Source organism: Pipistrellus hanaki (genome assembly GCF_964339955.1).
Source record: "Pipistrellus hanaki genome assembly, chromosome: 4".
Lineage (NCBI taxonomy): Eukaryota > Metazoa > Chordata > Mammalia > Chiroptera > Vespertilionidae > Pipistrellus > Pipistrellus hanaki.
Window position 1 is genome coordinate 12,471,811 of NC_140506.1, and position 19,424 is coordinate 12,491,234.

The window sequence follows — 19,424 nt, forward strand, 5'->3', positions numbered from 1 at the left end:
GCAATTAGCCTTTAGAAAGGCAATGAAGCAGAGTGACACATTTTAGCATATCTATTCAAAGATATTTTGAAAACATGCTGGTAATATATTTCTAAACTTGCTAGTAAATATTTGCTGTTTATTATGCAAAAACTTTTCTTGGTAAATTCATGCACTGATGAGTAAGTGATAATTTCATTCTAAATATTATATCTAATAAATTCAGTAGTTGATGAAAATTCCTTAACTACTGAAGCATTTTAGATGATGAATGGCATGAAAGTTATGCATCTAAATTTGGGGGAAATAGAAAATTGTAATTAGAATTGCTGTCCCCTATTAATCCTGACCAGATGTTTTTCTAGTGATAACCTTGCCACTCTATTATTTTTGGCCTTTTACTGGTGTGTAGAAATGAGGGAAATAAGGAAGGGCAAGAAAAATAATGTGGAGCAAACAAAATGAAAGATAAGTAAATGAATAGCATGTAAAAGAGCAGCAGGAAACACTGAAGAGTGTAGACAGCAAGCATGTCAACCTCGCAGACGTTGGGCTACATGCTTGCTGTAATCAAAACCTCTCTGGGAAAAATTAAAAAGAGGATAATGATTAAAACACAAAATTTTCATTTAATTTCACTTCCTCAATTGCCAATACCTAATCAGTTCACTCAGATACTTATTAGGAATATCCAAAGCATAGTTAAATTGGTTAGCTTCTATCTTGTGAATATTATACAACTAGAAGATCCTTGGCCAGGCCTTCAGGGATCAGGCCAAAACCCGCTCTCCAACATCCCCCAAAGGGTGCAGGATTTCAAGAGGGCACAGGCCAAGCCAAGGGACCCCAGTGGTGCAAGATCAGGGCTGGGGAGGCACTGCAGGAATGCTCAAGGGCATGTCTGCCCAGCCTAACCCAGTCCCCATCAACCTGACCCCAGCAGCAAGCTAACATACTGATTGGAGAGTCTGCCCCTTGGTGGTCAGTGTGTGTCATAGTGACTGCTTGAACAGTCCAAGGGTCAAATATTTAGCATATTAAGCTCTTATTATATAGGACAGTTAGCCCAGTCCACTTTTGTTGGTTGCTGTAAAGTTCAGAACTGAATATTCAGCTCACCGCTAACAAATTCTTGTATTTCATATGGTATACATCTTTTTCTAACTTTTTTTTTACTGGATTACCTTATTTTATTTACCTCTATATTTACTTGGGATGGGGGTTGTATTTGAGAACTATGTTATATGTTTTAGCTGTTTTAGATTCACAGCAAAATTGAAGGAAAAGTACAGTGATTTCATAAGCACCCCCTTTCTCCACGCATAGCTTCCTCATTTGTCAATATCTCCCACCAGAGGGCTGTTTTTGTTATAATTAACAAACCTGAACTATCATAATCATCCAAAGTCCATAGTTTATATGGACAAAAACAAAGGCTTCTGACAGCATTAAATGCAACATCTTCCAACATTTTCTATGGACTTAATGAACATCATAATCGTCCAAAGTCCATAGTTTACATTAGGGTTCATTCTTGATGATTTCATCTATGGGTTTAGACAAATATATTATGACACATGTCCATCATAATGGTGTTATACAGTATATTCACTGCCCTCTTCCATCAATGGCTTTTCTTGCCATGCAGTCTAGAAAATTCTGAGGTTTCACACGAATCTTCTCAGCTCATTCTCTGTTAAATTCACACTAACTAAATAGTGCCTGCTATATAACAGGTGTAAGGGAGCCAAATCCATATACAGTTTTACTGTATGCGGGGCTTTCTTCCTTCCCATTCCTTACCTGATATCCAATGACAAGCCAGCTCACCTAGGCCGAGACATTGTACAGAGAGACAGCCATGCCTTGGGGTGATGTCAACAATATTCCAGGAATCTCGGTATGCAGAGCTTAGCTCTCAGTGTGCATGCTCCCCAGAACTGTTCTGGGGTCCATTGGATCCTTTATTCTGTTATTGTTACTTAGAGAAACTACTTGTCCCTCTACTCCTTTGTTATCAGCTGAAAAGTGTCCTTTTCAAAATTTCTAACTCCTAGTACCTCAGAATGTAATAGTATTTGGAGACAGGGTCTTCAAATGGGTTATTAAGTTAAAATGAGATCATTAAGTTAAGTCTTAAACCAATAAGATTGGTGCCATTATAAGAGGCAATTAAAACACAGACAAGCATAGATAATTTTATGCTATGAGAAATTTTGTAAGTTAGCATAACTAATAAATTTTGGGGTATTCAGCATCATGTGCTTTGGGGGCATAGAAAATCTTGCATCTTGCACAATAGGAGAGATGATTAATAGATCTTGATAGGATGGATAGACAGACACATAAAAGGGGTGGTGCATAAAATTGGATGAAGTCATTCTGATATGAGGAAATCAATCAAGACAATGCCGTATTTTAATTACTTACTTGAAGCCTGATTTTTTCTATGCTGAAAGAAGACATTTATACATTTAATGAAACCTGCACCAAAGCAGAAGAAAAATATCTTTATGTGAATTTTAAAAATCTTTTTATAGGATAAAATTGAAGGATCACAAACCCTACACTTATTAGAAAATAATAGATCACCCTAATATATAATATAATCATACTAAAATATATTAGGGATCTTCAGAAAAGCACAAAGCAGATAAAATGTTTCCCTTAGGATTAGTCAGTGAACTAAAAGGACGTATTGAACCAAAAATATACAATTGAGTAAAATATATAAATTAAAAAGAATGTACACCCACCATATTTAATCCGAAACAAGGATACATATTGTGAAGTCGAATAATGAACTATTATTAACTATGAAACTAAATAGAAATAATAATGAGTTGTTATAGAAAAGCTTAGAAAATACCAGGGAGAACAAAGTTCTATCATTGTTCCCCAGGAACAGACTCTGAAGTGGAGATTTGCATGAAGGGATTTTATCAAAAAGTGCTTTGAGAGCACAATCTGTGAGGAAGTGAAGGAAATCAGGATAGGCAGTGAAAGAAATTATACTGAGATTAAACCCCAGCAAATGCTTCAAAGGATCCCAGGGAGAGCTATGAAACAAAGACGATTCTTTAGAGTTGCTTTCCCTGGCAAAAGGGGAAATTTGATCCTCTAATAGACCAACTGCATTTAAGCTTCTCCAGGGGAGGTGAAATAACCTTAGAAGAGGCAGATCCTTTGGCTGAGGCCAAATCCTCAAAATGGCTCAGATTTAGACATTTGATAGGCATCACTCTCAGCACTTGGAGGCATGAGTGCCTTGATTCTGAGGGCACGACACCATGTCACCTACTACAGGCCACCTCTTGCACTGTTAATTGCTACTTCATAAATATGATAACTTATCAGGGACTATCTTTTTCAAGATTCAAATTTGTCTCTTTTCCTGGGAAAAATTACGAGAGGATAGTGGGGTGAGCTACAGACTCTGCTGCTGCTAGTTATCAGGCTGCAACTAATATTCATCATCTTCCTCCTCTGTTGGCCTTTCTAGTCTTCTCCTCATCTTTCGTTAGTAGTATTCCTGGTCTCCCTGGCTTACCTGGTGAAGTGACCCACACCTTCATCCCTGAGAAAATTGGAGGTATAATCTCAATGTCCTTTTCAGGTCAGAGGGCTTCTCCATCAAAAAGGATTTCAAAGGTGCAGTGAGCCATTTGGTACGAAGTCTATTGTTTCTGCCCTTATTATGTAACAAGAGGCCCAATGCATGAAAATTCATGCAAGAGTAGCCCTTCCTTCCTCTGGCTGCCAGCACCAACTTTCCTCAAGCACCCCTCCTTCAGCTGGCCAAAGGCAACTGGGACCTGGGCTTCCCTCCCTTTGGCCAGCTACAGGCACCCAGGACTCCAGGTGGCTTCTCCTGGGCTCTGGCTTTGTAATTAGCATGTTACCCTTTAATTAGTATAGATAGCAACCCTACCTACTTTTGATAGTGAGTCACTAACTCCTAAATTATTGTCACTTTTTTACATATATATTTAATGATTTCAGAGAGGAAGAGGGAGAGAGAAACATCAATGATGAGACACATCGGTCAGTTGCCTCCTGTCTGCCCCACACTGGGAATCAAGCCAGCAACCTGGGCATATGCCCTGACCAGAAATCTAACCATGACGTCCTAGTTCATAGGTCAATGCTCAACCACTGAGTAACAACAGCTGGGCAAGGATTGTCATTCTTCTTATTACCTATGGCTCATTTGGCCCAAGAAACTCCAAGGGAGGGGTAGAAATAAATGCTTGATACTTAATGGTACCCTTCTTTGTTGACTAGTAGGAGATGCCCCCCACAGGATGAAGAATTTTTAGTCTACAAGAATTTTTAGAAGTTTATGGCTGAAACATACAAAACATCTGAGAGGGTCAGTGGGAGCAATGAGAATCAGGGCCAACCCTATTTCCACCGTTGGTTCTTTAACCATGTATTATTCTTATTGGGAACACAGTAACATTAATTGTCACTAGTCTGGGACATGAACTATATTCTGAAGGGAAGATGGCACGTATTTATATGGAGGGATTCTGTATTTATAAAAATCAATCCCAGCTTCTGATTAGTATAATATGTAATAGAACCAGTGCATGTGCTCTCTGTCACAGTTGCTTTGCTTCAAATTCCATCCCGTAGGGGAGCTCAGAGGTGCAATATGTCTCCAGCAGTAAAGATGTCTGGGAAATGTTGGATTCTCAATTTAACCTTCTGTGACAGTTTAACTCTCTGTAGCCTCAGGTTTGGCTGACTATCCCAAAAGCCAGAATTCCACCCAAAGATAAACATCAGGCCCCAGGAAGGAAGTTAATGAATGTATATTGTGTGGAAAACTGCCGATGTTATCTGTTAATTTAGAAATGCATTGTTCTATCTGGTGGCCTATGTGACTACCAACCTTATGTTTTTATTATTAACTCCCTAATAAAAAGAGCTTATCCTGGGAGGGTAGAGATTTATTCCTGGACAGCCACCACTGGGAGTAAGCAGCTGCTTTGCCCGTGTATGCAAGTTTCTCCTATTAAAGCTCTTATGAATTTGAATAAAGCCATGTGTCAGTTCTTCAGAGTTGATTCTGAATTTAGACTTTTGGGACTCTCCCCCAAACATCTCCTGGTCCAATGTGAGGTTTCCATCTCTAGGTCCAAAATGGAAAAAGGGCTACACAGCTGGCATAGCTCATAGTACCAACAGACCTTCTGCTTGAGAACCATATAATCAGGTAGACCCTGTAGTATTAGATGTATCTGCGATGGAAAAAAAAATATCATTTTGAGTTTATGTTATGTAGTCCCATAAGTTTCTGAAGGCAACATCGTACTATACGTAAAGTGTATAACAGGCGATCACGGTCTTGCATACAACAGATGCCCATTAGATTGTGACTTCTTTGAAATCGTGAATTATATGTTATTCATATTTATGAACAAAATACCTGCCACAATACCTTGCAAGAAAAATATTTGATAAATATTTTATGATTGAGGGTATCAATTAAGGAATTGATGAATATAAGGACTGTGATTATACTCAAAATTTATGTCAAGTGACTAATAAATTATTTGTCTAAGGTTGTCTTAGGCGTGTTTTAAACAAAGTTTTGAACATAAGTATCTTCACACTTTTATATTGGGAATTGTATAGTTTATTAAAGGCAACTTTAAGTTCTTTTTCTAAAAATCAGTTATAATAACCAGTGTAACTTAATAAATACATTAAAATAAGCATACAGTGGTGCCTCACACAACGAACTTAATTCGTTCCAGGAGCAAGTTTGTTATGCGAAAAGTTCATTATGTGAAACGTGTTTTCCCATAACAATACATGTTAAAAAAAATAATTCGTTCTTTAGCATAAAATATGCTAAGATGACATAAAAAAATATAAATTTTTGTTATTATTTTTATTTAGATACATCTAAAAACATAATTTTTTAAAAAAAAACACACATTTTTTTAATTTTAAGACAGACTAAGTAGAGTCTACCGAATCTTGCACATCTTCATCCATTTTCTGCTTTTTGGCCGATGGTTTCATGAAAAACCTGTCCAAAGTCGTTTGTTTTTCTCTTTTCTCCAACATCTGCCGGAAATAACGGACAAGAGTATCGGAGTAAAGATCGTTGATCCTGTTTGCTTCAGCTGAATCCGGATACAGTGTATTGAGTTTAACTTAAAAGGACGACTGCCGTGATACGTGCGTGATTTAATTCGTAATGAAGAACTATTGCTGCGATACATGCTTAAGTTAAGCGCAGTGACTAACGACTGCCTGCAGTGCCTGCGCGGAAGGATGCAATACATCGGCAGCGATCGTGGAAGCTCGGGCGACTTCGTTGTGTGAAACGAAGTTCGTTGTATGAATCATGAAATGAAGTTCGTTGTGTGCAGCGTTCGCTGTGCGAGGCGTTCTTTATGCGAGGCACCACTGTATGTTAGCTGGGAATGAATTATATGACAGGAAGCTTTTAGGTTCTGGGAAGCACAATAAATACACAATTTCTTCCTGCAAGGAACTTAATTTTCTAGCGATGGTAGCATTCTGTAAAAGTAATTATGGTCAGGCAAAATAACATATGAATTAGGTAGAAGCAAGTGTTTGATATTGATAATTCCCTACTCAACTACAACTTTTCACACTTTGAGTAACACTGCCCAATTTTTAGCTGGATAAAAGACCCTCAAGAATAATTGTTTCCCAGACTTCTTTGTAGCTTCAGGAGTTGTGTTGTAAACTGAATATTTGTGTCCTCCACAATTCATTGGTTGAAAGGCTCCTAATGGAATGGTTTTAGAAGACAAGCCTTTTGGGGTATGATTAGGTCAGTAGGTAGAACCCTGATAAAAGAGACCCCAGAGAACTCACTCATAGCTTTCACTATGTGAGGACACAGTTCATATTAAACAATATGAACTAGGAAAGTAGTCTCACCAGACACCAAATCTGCCAGGACCTTCATCTTGTTCTTCCCAGCCTTCAGAACTATGAGAAATAAGTGTATCCTGCTTAACCAACTCAGTCTATGGCATTTTTGTTATAGCAGCCCAAGCTGACTAAGACACCAAGCACTCAATATATTGAACAGAGGATAAACAATTCTCTGTGAGAATTCCAAGGAAGTCTCTATAAAAGGAAATGACTCCTTGCCTCCTGCTGAATCTTTAGAATAAGAACGTGATGACCAGAGTTCCAGAAACCATCTGGGACCGTGCGGTGCTTGTGAGGAAGAGAGTCACTTGCTGAGAATAGTCAATGGTGAACAGCTGAGGCTGGGTGATTATGGAGCAACCACACTACTTATGGAAAGAAACTTCTATCATGCTTAAAACACATTATCATGTGTATATTTGTCTATATACTTTATAAAGTAGATAGAAACCTACATCTAAGGGATATTAGAGGAATGAAATGCAACCTTTTCTTTTAGGAGAATTAGGAGTTTTAGGGAGAAGGTATCTTTTGCGTTTGACCCAAGAACATGAGACAAATTTGTTCTATCAATTCTTATCATTAGACTGAGAAAAAAAAATAAAGATGTATGTTAACATATTTGTGTAAAATCAATTCCAAATGAATAGCTAGTAATAAAAGCTGCATTTATTGAGGTTCAGTTGTTCCAAACTTCCTATTTAGCTATGGCTATATGTATTTAAAAGTTTTCTTTACATTCCTGAAATTAAAGCCATATTATTTGCCTGTGAAAGACAATATCATAAAACAGATTTTAATTTTAAAAGCACACTTATAAGAGCCAATTATGCTTTCAAAACAATTACTTTTGAAAGTAGAAATATGTAAATTTATATATTTCTATGCATATAGGAAGATGACCTACTTAATACCATTAAATATGGAGGACGTTAATTTGATATAATACTAAATATATAATAAGGTATGTGACAGGGCCTTCTGCAGATACCAATGTAAAACCAACAGAAACATCTATGAAAACCTTTTTACTCTGCTAGCATTTAGTTATTTTTAGATTGCAGCAATTTTAGAAAACTAGGTTATTGTCTTCCTTCATATATATATTCCCAAACATATGAATATATAGGCTGAGATGCATTCCTGGAAAGAGGAATGTGAGGTTTAAAAAAAGAGGAAAAAGAATATAGGGAAGCTATTGAAAATTGTATATAATGCAGTAAGTGTATGATTGGAAAGAACCCAAAGTGAATATTTTGATTAAGCAAATAATGTTTCTGTAATTTTAAAAATTCACTTGTCAAAATCTAACCCTAACTGGTTTGGCTCAGTGGATAGAGCATCGGCTTACGGACTGAAGGGTCCCAGGTTCAATTCCAGTCAAGGGCATGTACCTTGGTTGCTAGCACATCTCCAATAGGAGATGCCCAGGAGGCAGCTGATCAATGTTTCTCACTGATGTTTCTAACTCTCTATCCCTCTCCCTTCCTCTCTGTAAAAAGATCAATTATATATATATATATATATATAAAATCTATCAAGAATTCTAAAGAATCTGATACTTACCCTAATTATAGGCAAGCACACAGCACAAGGTAACCACAGTTTGTTTTATTGATGTTGTTGACTCCTGAGTCAGGGACAAAAGGTTTTATTGCTCGTGGCTCTGCAAGTATACAAGTTTCATGCTCACATATATTCTTCCTGCCCCGCAAATTCCATGGAAGCAATGCAGAAAGGCACAGAAGGATCATGTACACACAGTAGGCAGGTGTCACAGAACCCAATTTTTTATAGTCCGCTGCAAGCAAGCCTTCCTGACCTTGGCCAAAGAGCAATATATTGTCTTTGTTGTACTGGACAATAAACAAATCTGCTCTATGCTGTAGAAGGAGACAGTACCTCTATCTTACAAGGCTGTACAAATAGTCTTGAGAAGACAGGCCAAACTTCTGATTACAAGATGTGCAGAAATGTGATGGATGCAAGAGAAATGCATCTCAGAAAAGTACATTCTTATTGGAAAAACATAACGTAGCCACATCTCTGGGAGGAGAATCAGGCTCCCAAGTATAAGGATCTGAAAGAAGACCAGGAAATCTATAGCTGGAGTACGTTTAGGAGGAAGAGAAGGTAGAATAAGATGAGGTTAGAGAGAGACCCAAGTGATATAGATCCTATTGGGACTTTTAATGCAAGGGGGGGAAAATGGATTTTATTCTGAAGACAAAGAAGAATCACAGATTTTTTTGTTTTTGTTTTTTGATATACACCCAATGATATATTTTACTATTCTTAGAGAAGGGATTAGGGGGAGAGAAGTGAGGTCAGGGAGAGAGAAAGAGAGAGAGAGAGAGAGAGAAAGAGAGAGAGAGAGAGAGAGAGAGAGAGAGAGAGAGAGAGAGATATGAGAGAAACATGGATCTGTTGCCTCCCACAGGGATAAAGCCTGCAACCTAAGTATGTGCCCTGACCAGGAATCCAACCAGCAACATTTCGGTGGATGGGACGACCCTCCAAGGAGCTGAGCCACACCAGCCACGGTGAATCACCGAATATTTTTAAACAAAGGAAGATCACAGTGTAATTTATATGTCTGAAATACATTTCAAATATTATAAGTATTGATAAAAAGGTATGTTTTATTTATGCAACATAAGCCCTGGAAATGTCCTCTACAGCATAATGCCTTTAGTTAACAATTTTTTATAAGATAAAATTTGCTAAGAGAGAAAATGTATGGTAAGTGTGCTTTTAAAAAAAAATTTTTTTTTATTGATTTCAGAGAGGAATAGAGAGGGAAAGAAATAGAAACATGGTGTTCTTATTACAAAATAATAGGAGGGTGGGATGAAATTTTTTGAAGTGGCAGGGAAAAGTATTACATGTGCTGCTGGGTTGGGAACACATTATACAGAAAGGGCAAGAAGAACAAGCAGACTCACCAGTTATAAAGGGAAAAGGTGACTGAGACAAGGACTAGCACGGCTGTGGGAGAGCTGGGAACAAGCATGTATCTATTCTGAAGATGGAAATGATAGAATTTAGTGATGAAATGTAGGTGGAGCATTGATACAGAATAATGTACAAAATAATGCCTTGTTTGTTGCCTTGATAAAATATTGTAGATTGACTTGAGTGAGGGGAAAGAATGGGGATCTTGAAGAAGATGGTGGGAATGAAGAGCTCTATTTTGGAAATATTAACCTGAGAATTCCTGTTATGCTTTTAAGAGTAGATTGTTATACAAAATACAGCTGGATATACAAAACAGATCAAGAGATAAATTCGGACCGAAGGTATCGATTTGGGAGACAGAGATAATAAGCTATGTAAAGACCTAGGAATACATGAGAACATTATACACAAAAAAAGATAGAAAACAGAATCCTGAGGTAAAAAGACCTGTCATGATTAAATAGGATAGAAGAGGATGAAGTCAAGACAAGGAGAAAGAGAATGAGCCACTGGTGCGGTACACTGTTACCCAGGGTGGCCTGAGGTCATAGAAGCGGAGTAGATACTTGCCTCCAAGTTTTCCACAGGTAAGCACATGCCTCAAGCATCTCTGCAGCCTCCTTCCCCGCCCCCCAGCTCCTACCTCATGGCGCTCTGCACTGTGCCCTGCACAGGACATCCAATGCTTACACACAGGACGCCATCAAAAATAAAAATAATGATATAGTCCAACCCCATCAAATTCAAGAAAGACTGAAAAGCCATCCCTGCGGGGAAACACAAGTGAGGCCGGAGCCAGGATTCACACCAAAGACCCAGGCAGGAGTCCTGAGCTCTATTTCGGAACCCCCCAAATTCCTAAAACTCCTAAGAGTCCTACAACCTAGAACCCACCTGTAAGGCTGATGGGGACCATTCCAGGCCTCTTCCCACCAACACCTCCGCCTCCAGGCCCCATTGGCGTCCCATCATTTGGCCCTTGCCAGACAACCAATCCCAGGGCAGCCAGCAGGTCACGTGCAAGGAGCAGCCAATCGCAGGGCGATGCGAACATCAGCCATGGAGAGGGCCAGAGAATGGAATCCAGGCAGGCTCAATCTTCAGAGTTAGGGCAGTTGCTTTACAGCCTCAGGGCAGTTCTCACCCCCTGTTGGATGTCAGGATAGCTGCTATCCCAAGTGGTTTCTTTGGTGTCTTATTTTATTCAGAGACAGTTATGCCCTGGGTTTCCGTTTCCGGGAAGAACTATTGCCTGAGTGATCCAATGTTGTTGATTGCACTTGTCCAGAAGGCCACGTGGGGGCTTCGGGGTGAGATGGACCTGGATGACTGTGTTCCTCTCCGTCCAGAGGGCAGTCACTGGCTGCTCGGGCTCCTGGACACTTCCTAAGTCAGCAAGGAGTGCCACAAGGAACGTGCAGAAAATTAAAACAACACAGACTAAGGGACATTTCACAGAGCTGTGTCAAAATTCTGTGGGAAGTTGGATTACACAAAGAGAGGTGCCCACTGGATTTAGCAGCATGAACTGTTTTAGTAGCCTAGGCAAGATTGTTTTTACTGCAAGACAAAACCAAATTAAGAGTGGATTTAACTGTTCCCACCACTAGAACTTTCTTAACATTAACCACAACTAGTCAACAGCAAAATTTGAATTCAAGATCAAGTCTGACTTAAAAGCTTATGTTCTCACAGCCATGGGGAGACATCAGAGACTTTAATTCAAGGGAGATTTGTGAAGAGAACTCTGTTTGAGGAAGATAATTATTATTGAAGTGTGGAGAAATAGGAGGAACAGAGACAAGAGGGAGCAACCAACTTAGAAAGTGTTGTAGTTAGTTGGTCAAGTACTTGATGAAGGAATAGGACAAAGCAATGGTGGAGGAATAGACACTAGAGGTCTGGCAGGCATGTAAAGTAAATATTAAGGGAAATCTACCTAATCAGTCTCTCTCTACTATATTGATCTACATTTATTCTGCCATGGATGGTTCTAAAAAGGAGAAGTTAGCACCACTGTTCTCTCCATTTTCTTTTTACCTTCTCCTCCAACTTCAGAGTAATAAACTATGGGGCCGTGTGGATGGAGGAGAGGAGGAGATGGGAGGAGACAACATACAAAGCTCTAATGCAAGCTCTGCCACATCTCAGGACATTTCAGGAATAAGTTATAATAGCATGAGTCACCTAAAGTAACTACGTATTAGAAGGCAGCATGTGAGTGCCCTAGGACACAGAGTTCAAAACCATTCTCTTATAGGCTCTTGTTGCATGACAAACATGTAACTTCTGCACCAATTTAGTGTGTGGATAATAGGACGATAAAAGACTGGAGAGAACAGTATTTGAAGACAAATGTTCCAATATTAATTTTAAAAATTGCCTCATGTGGACATGGCTTCCATGTTATCCAAATGTTAACAATAAGCAAAAACGTTCTTCAACCAGGTGCAGATGCTGCAATGAATGTCACAGCAGGCTCATGAGGCATTTTACCTACAGTGGCTTATTGGAACAAAGTGCAGAATAATGAAAACATATGACTGCTCAGAAGTATTTGGAGAAAATCATTTGCCCAATGGTAATTGATGCTTACTGGGGACAAGGGAGCATGAGGAAAGCATTGTAGTTCATCCCTATATTTTTGTTGCCATATGCATAATGACACCATAGTAAGAAAATAAATAAAATGTGAATTTGTCTTTGGGGCACTATATAATTTCACATATTTTTCTTCTGTCTTGGGTTTCCTTTTATTCCTTTCACACAACAGCTTCTTTATTTTTTAAATGTTCCATATAGTATACATTATTTCTCTTTTTTTCCCCCTCATGGTGTGGGGGGAAAATCTCTGAGCAGATGTTGCATTAAGATTGCCAAACTCATTTTGCTTTTGAAGTGCCATGCTCAAAGCTACTTTTTGGAGAACACCATGGAGGCTGTGTGGCTAATTGTATACTGTACATCTAATAGCAGGAGAAGAGTTTTGTTTGTTTGTTTGTTTGTTTTGTTTTTTAAGGCTTGTAACACCGTTCCTGAAAACACCAGTGTCCTTGGACCATCAAAGGAAAAATCTGGCAAAGTGCTCACAAGATGAGCCCCAAAAGTTGCAGCTACAAATCTGTTAACTATTAAGAACATTGTTACATTTTTTTAAAAGACATCAATAGTGATGAAATGCTCAGGGCACAGAGGAATTTTAATAAATCAAAGTTGCAGTTTGATAAGCATTAGAAATTAGAATAAAAAAGTTCCCAAAATAAACAATGACTAATAGCAAAATATCCCTTAAAACCAGTTGGCAGTGAAAATGCAGAAGTTAGGTCCTTATCCTCCTAAACACGAACACACACACACACACACACACATACACACACACACACACACCTCTTACACTTCCTTCCTAAGTCATGTTGAGATATGACTCTCAAAGCTATGATAAGAATTCAACTGAAGACAGCCATTGTATAGCCAACTTACTACACATTTGTCTATATTGTCTGTAGTGAAATGGGAAATTAAAATGAAGCCATACTAAAACACAGTCTATATAATTTTTAAAAAAACTCCCATCATCCTGGCCATTTTTACCTGAGGAGATGCTGACTTGATAGAGAGATGAGATACAAGCCAGACTTAAATGCCTGAGGTTTTATAAGGAAATGTGTTACTCAGGGAACAGAAAACACTGGAATGAAAGACGGTGAGTGTGGAATGCAAATTCTTGGAACGCTTTTAAGAGAGAGCTGACGGGAGAAGCGTAGAAATGGTGCGAATGTGTACTGTTGTTAGTGTGCTAGGACTGCTACACAAAGACTGACGGCTTAGACAACTGAAATATATTTCCTCACTGTCCTGGAGGTGAGAAGTCCAAAATCAAGGTGTTGGTCAAATTTGTCTTATTCCGGGGTCTCTAGCTTGGCTTTAGATGGTCATCTTCTCCTTATGTCCACATGGTCTTCATTCTGTGCTGTACCTGTGTCCTAATTTTCTTTTCTTATAAGAACACCAATCTTATTGGATTAGGACTCAAGTCAATGACCTCACTTAACCTTAACTACTCCCTTGAAGACCTTATTCTTATCTCTAAATGCAGTTACATTCTGAGGTTCTGGGGGTTGGTGCTCCAACAAAGGAATGTCGATGGGACAGAATTAACATAAATATTAAGGAAATGCAAATATTTCAAATAGTCAAGTTGATGAAATCATGAAGACACACAGAATATGTGACATTGAGTTGTGGTTTGGAAAATAAGCAGGAACTCATTAAACAAGGATTATGAAGACTGTCAGGGAGGGACTGTGACAGCCTGCCAGACGCAGATGCTTCAGAAAAACTTAGTCAAGGACCCGATGTCAACAAGAAACCATGGAAGCACAAGTAAGTGAACTATCACAAAAGTCTTTAAAATGCTCCCTCTAAAAGCTATAATATATTCTAGACAACCAAGAGAAATTTTAAATTATGTATAAAATTCAACTTGTAGGTTGGATCTGCATGGCTTTTTGTATCTAACTTTGCTCCAAGCTTAGTGTCCAAAAACAGTAGTCAAAATATGACATGAGGAATTTGGAACAGAGATGCATGTAAGTCAGAATTAGAATCAAACCAACACAATCACACATGTCTGTGACAATGGCTTTATGTACACAATTGAGTTATTTATCAAGGACTGTCATCTTTTTAGACATAGCTAGGAAATTTTGTGACATTTTGCTCTCATTCATATTAGAAGGGTAAACTTAATATTTTACTGTCTCTTTAACCAAAAAGATAATTTTCAGTAAAGGTAGTGAATACATCCATTTTATATGACTGCATAAATTTTGTAAAGTCATCAACTAAGGACACACTCATCTTTTTAGTTCAGTCTATTTCAGTTCAGTTTATTACTTTGGCCAAGGTCAATCACACAGTCCTTGGGAGGCTATTGATATAGTGTAAATGGAATTCGAAGACATTGGAAAGATTAAAGCTTCGCCTTGATATGTGATTTACAACTGATTCCTATCTTAAATATGCGTATTAATTCCCACATCGCTCAACAATTACACTGTTTATTGCACAACTTGTGTCCAAACACCAAGAAGAAAAAGAAACATGGTTATTCATTTCAGATAAGGAGCTACCTAATCATTTGTCTTCTGAGACATAAGGTTTCTTAATTATGTACCTATACCAGTGTCTATTTAATCTGTAGAGATTAATAATCAGAAAGGTCCTCTCATAGAACTCTATGAGATAACAAGTAATAGGTTGAGAATAAGTATATCCACAAAGATACAAGAACAACAAGCCATTAAGATATATAGTAGATTTTTATATTATTCTCCAAGTTCTTTTTTTTAAAGTACTGTAGCTAAAGGAAGACATTATTGCATTTTGTTTTGTTTTTTGTTTGTTTGTTTGTTTTGCTATATAATTGATATTTTTTGAGACAGAGAAAAACATTTATGTGAGAAACATTGATGGGCCGCCTCCTCCAAACTAGGGATTGAGCTTGCAACCTGGATATATGCCCTGACCAGGAATCAAACCTGCCAACTTTTGGTGTACAGGACAATGGTCTAACCAACTGAGCCACATGGGCCAGGGCCATAAAATATTCTTTTTTCTTTTCTTTTTTGTGTGGCTTAATTGAGGTTTCTTTTGTTTTTGTTGTTGTTTGTTTGTTTTTACTTTAAAATCTTTTAAAATTTATTGTCTTAAGAGATACAGAACATAAAATTTGCCATCTTAACCATTTTTAGGTGTACAGTTCACTGGCATTAAGTACATACACATGATTGTGCAACCCTCACCATCATTCATCTCCAAAAATTCTTTATTGTATAAAGTATTATTAAAAATAAGTGCTATCTTAACCAGTAAGTATTCAAATCAACTACTTGATAATATAGAATAGAAAAATGTAGTAATATCCCAATTACCTATGTACAATGGTCTTCTGATTTGACCTATTATCCATTTTTGGCAATCATTATTCTAAAACTGCATTCAACTTTTTTTAAAAAAATGAAAGAAAAAAATGTGCAGAACTGTAAGCTGATTGAAGGAATTCTGTGAAGAGAAAGTTTCTAGTTGCTAGGGAAATGGGATCCTTTGCATATCTATTTCAAGGGTCTTCTCCTTGGTAAACTGAGACTGACTTTGTGATTTACACTACAAAGTTATACTTACGAACTTATGAGCATGTATATTTTGTCAGCACATTGATTGAAGTCACTGTTGTTCTTAAATAGTGAGCATACCTAAAAACATCAAAATATTATCAAATATTATTTTGTACCACAATTAGATAACATTTTTTTTCAATTGGCAAGCATTTCTGAGTACCTACTGTGTGTGGGCACAGAACCAAGTGCATTTTGCAGGGGCCTTCTTATACCAGCTACTCACTATCAAATAAAGTACAACAGAGAAGAATTCAGAGCCATATAAAGTCATTATGAGTATCACCCCCTGAACCAGAAGTAGACATTCTTATTTTACAGTTAAGAAGGCAGATGGCCAGAGGGAATAAATACCTTAACCAAAGGTCCATCTAAACAAATTGTGTATATTAGCTATTTTCCCACCTAGACTGTATGACTTCTTGGAGTTTGAAGAATGACTTACAATGAAAAACAGCCATAGACATATTTGTTGATTGAATAATGATTTGTAAGTTATGCTTTCTGACAAAATATCTCATCTAATGGTTGAATCAAAGATTCAGTCTTCTCCATTCAAGACCAAATATGGTCTTTATCTGTTTCTTCTTCTCCTTCCAAAATTTCTTTCATCTCTCCTGTCCACTGTGTCTAGCCCAATCTGTTCAATTTAAACACATAGCTAATGCTTATCATTGTTTGCTATACTTTTTGTTTCAGAATTCTACTTATTTAAAGAAACCGCAAATAGAGTTTCACATTCCCTAGGTCAGCACTGAGGGGTTCCAAGCACTAAATAATTTCTTATGCCCTCTCCGCATTTGCCTTAAGATCCTTCATTCTCAGAGTCATGCATTATCTGCCAAATCTTTAAAGTGTTTTTCTCTGAGTCAGAAATGGACTCCATTTGAATTCTTCACCTGAGATAAATGTTGTTGACATTGATAATTTGGGTTTTCTTCTGAAGAAAGAAATTCCTATATATGAAGATTGTTATTTGTATTACACTATTTAAATGAAGCTTAATAATTGATGATTTGTTAAAATAAAGAGTAATGATCCATTTGAAGAGAGGTATTTAAGCTTGTTTGAAAACAAATTATTGTTCAAATGGGCTCAAATTGCTTGTATGTGAGGGGCAAATTATTTCTATGTAAGAAAAAAGAAAAGGATAGACAATATAAAAGAGGAAAATAATAGAAAAGAAAACCAGATATGGGTCATTTACACAGGGAAAAAATGGCCATAGTTGGTGGAATTATTTTTCTTTTTTTGCTGTGTGAATTGGCAAGAAAAGGACTTGTGTACAAGAAATTTGAAGGAAAGGAAGAAAAACCTTTCTAAGAATGACTTATAATCAGGAAAATTTTATTATTTTTCTCCATGTGTACAAGAATCTGGAACACTGAAATATTCTTCAATCATGAAGAAAAATATGACAAGAAACATGAAAAGTTAAGGTGAGCTGATGCCTTCAAACCTAGGAAGAAAGTGGATAAAATTAATTTATATGAAACAGCATTTGTTAAAACTTATTTTGCAATAATAGTGCATGTTAAGCATGCTTACCTTTCTGTATAATTTTCTTTAACTGTTTGTTTCATTTTATTTTAAGTGTAATATTTTAATATTATGCTCATTTCTTAATATGATATGTTTTTTTCAAAAAATAATTAAGCAGTAAATTATTATGTTTCGGTTAGAGTTACAATGGAAGTGGTTACTACATCAGGATGTGATAGGAAAAAAATGTGCTGTCCATTCCCTGACAGCAAACCCTAATTATGGAACAATCAATGTCATAAACTTAGGGGTACAAGTTATTTTACTGTAAGACAGGAAAAAGCATTATGCAGATCAAGTCCTGCTTGAAATTTCCAGATGGAAAGTTTATAGCAGTTCATGTCTTAAAACCCATTAATATCTTATGGGAAGAGTAGTACGCTGCTGGATACAATGTGGGCACTGATATACTCCTGGTAATGGCAAGCCCAAACAGAGGATGACACAGTAGCTCAGACTCCCCTATATGTTCCTACATTATACATCCCTTCTTCTACATCCCTCCCATGGACTCCTGGAAAGTAACTTGAAGAAGTTACCAGGGTATTTGTATGGGAAACTTGGAAAGAGATAAATTGGTACAGTTGCTGTGTTCAACAGGTGAGGCTAACATGACCCGCTCCTAGAGGGATAATAATACAAGTGAGATGTTTCAAATTCTCCAAGGGCTGGATAAGGGTGGTGGAAGGGCATCCCCTAGTCAGTTTTCAAGTATCATATAAATAAATTCCATGCAAACTCAATCCTAATAGAAGAGGCTTCTCAGAGAACAAAACAAGTCTATCCCAGAAATATCTTTCTTATTATTAACCAAACAGGCCCAGTACATGAAATTCATACATAGGGGCAGATGGGGGGGAGGGGGAGCCCTCAGCTCAGCCTGCACCTTCTCCAATTGGAGACCCTTTGAAGGATGTCTAACTGCCAGTTTAGGCCCAATCCCATTGGAGAAATGTAGGTGCAGTTGCTGGCCAGACTGGGTGAGAAAGAGAGAAACAAGTGCTGATCAAAAGCTGCCACAGAGGCAATGGATTAGTCCCTGATTCTCTCTTCAGGCCTCTCTCTGACCCTGATTCACAGCCCTATCAGCAGACAGTACTGGGGCACAGCAACCCAGTACTGACTGCAGGACTGACTTCTGGTTGGTCCAGTCTTGGTCATTACTGGTTGTTACAACCCAGGGTTTTTATAAATTAGGATTCCCCAATTATTCTCAAAATAGCTGGCAACATTTATTAAATTCTGAAAAAACAACATTAATGGCATGCTACTTTATTTTATTTTAATGTTTTTAATATATTTTACTTATATTTAACAGAGAGGAAGTGAGAGGAATAGAGAGTTAGAAACACCAATGAGAGAGAAACATCAATCAGCTGCCTCCTGCACACCTACTACTGGGGATATGCCCCCAACCCAGTGTGTGGTTGTCCAAAGGCTGACAGTCTCTCCACTGAGCTAAACCAGTTAGGGCTGGCATGCTACTTTAAAAGAAATGAAGAATTCGAAACACTGATTGGTGCTTTCCTTCAAGGTCACTGAAAAGTTGAAAATAGAAGCCAGATGGTTTCCGTTTTCTAGGTCTAATTTCTCTTCAACAAGTTAAGTATAAGCTATTCATTAGAATGGCATTAGTCCTAGAAAAACAACTGCAAAATTTAAAAATATGCTTAAAGATATGAATGTAAACACACACCTATACACACACACACACACACACACACACACAAATATATACCATAGGTGTTAATCCATTATGATTTCATAGTAAATACATAATAATAAGATATATATATCTATATAGATAGATAGATAGATAGATAGATAGATAGATAGATAGAT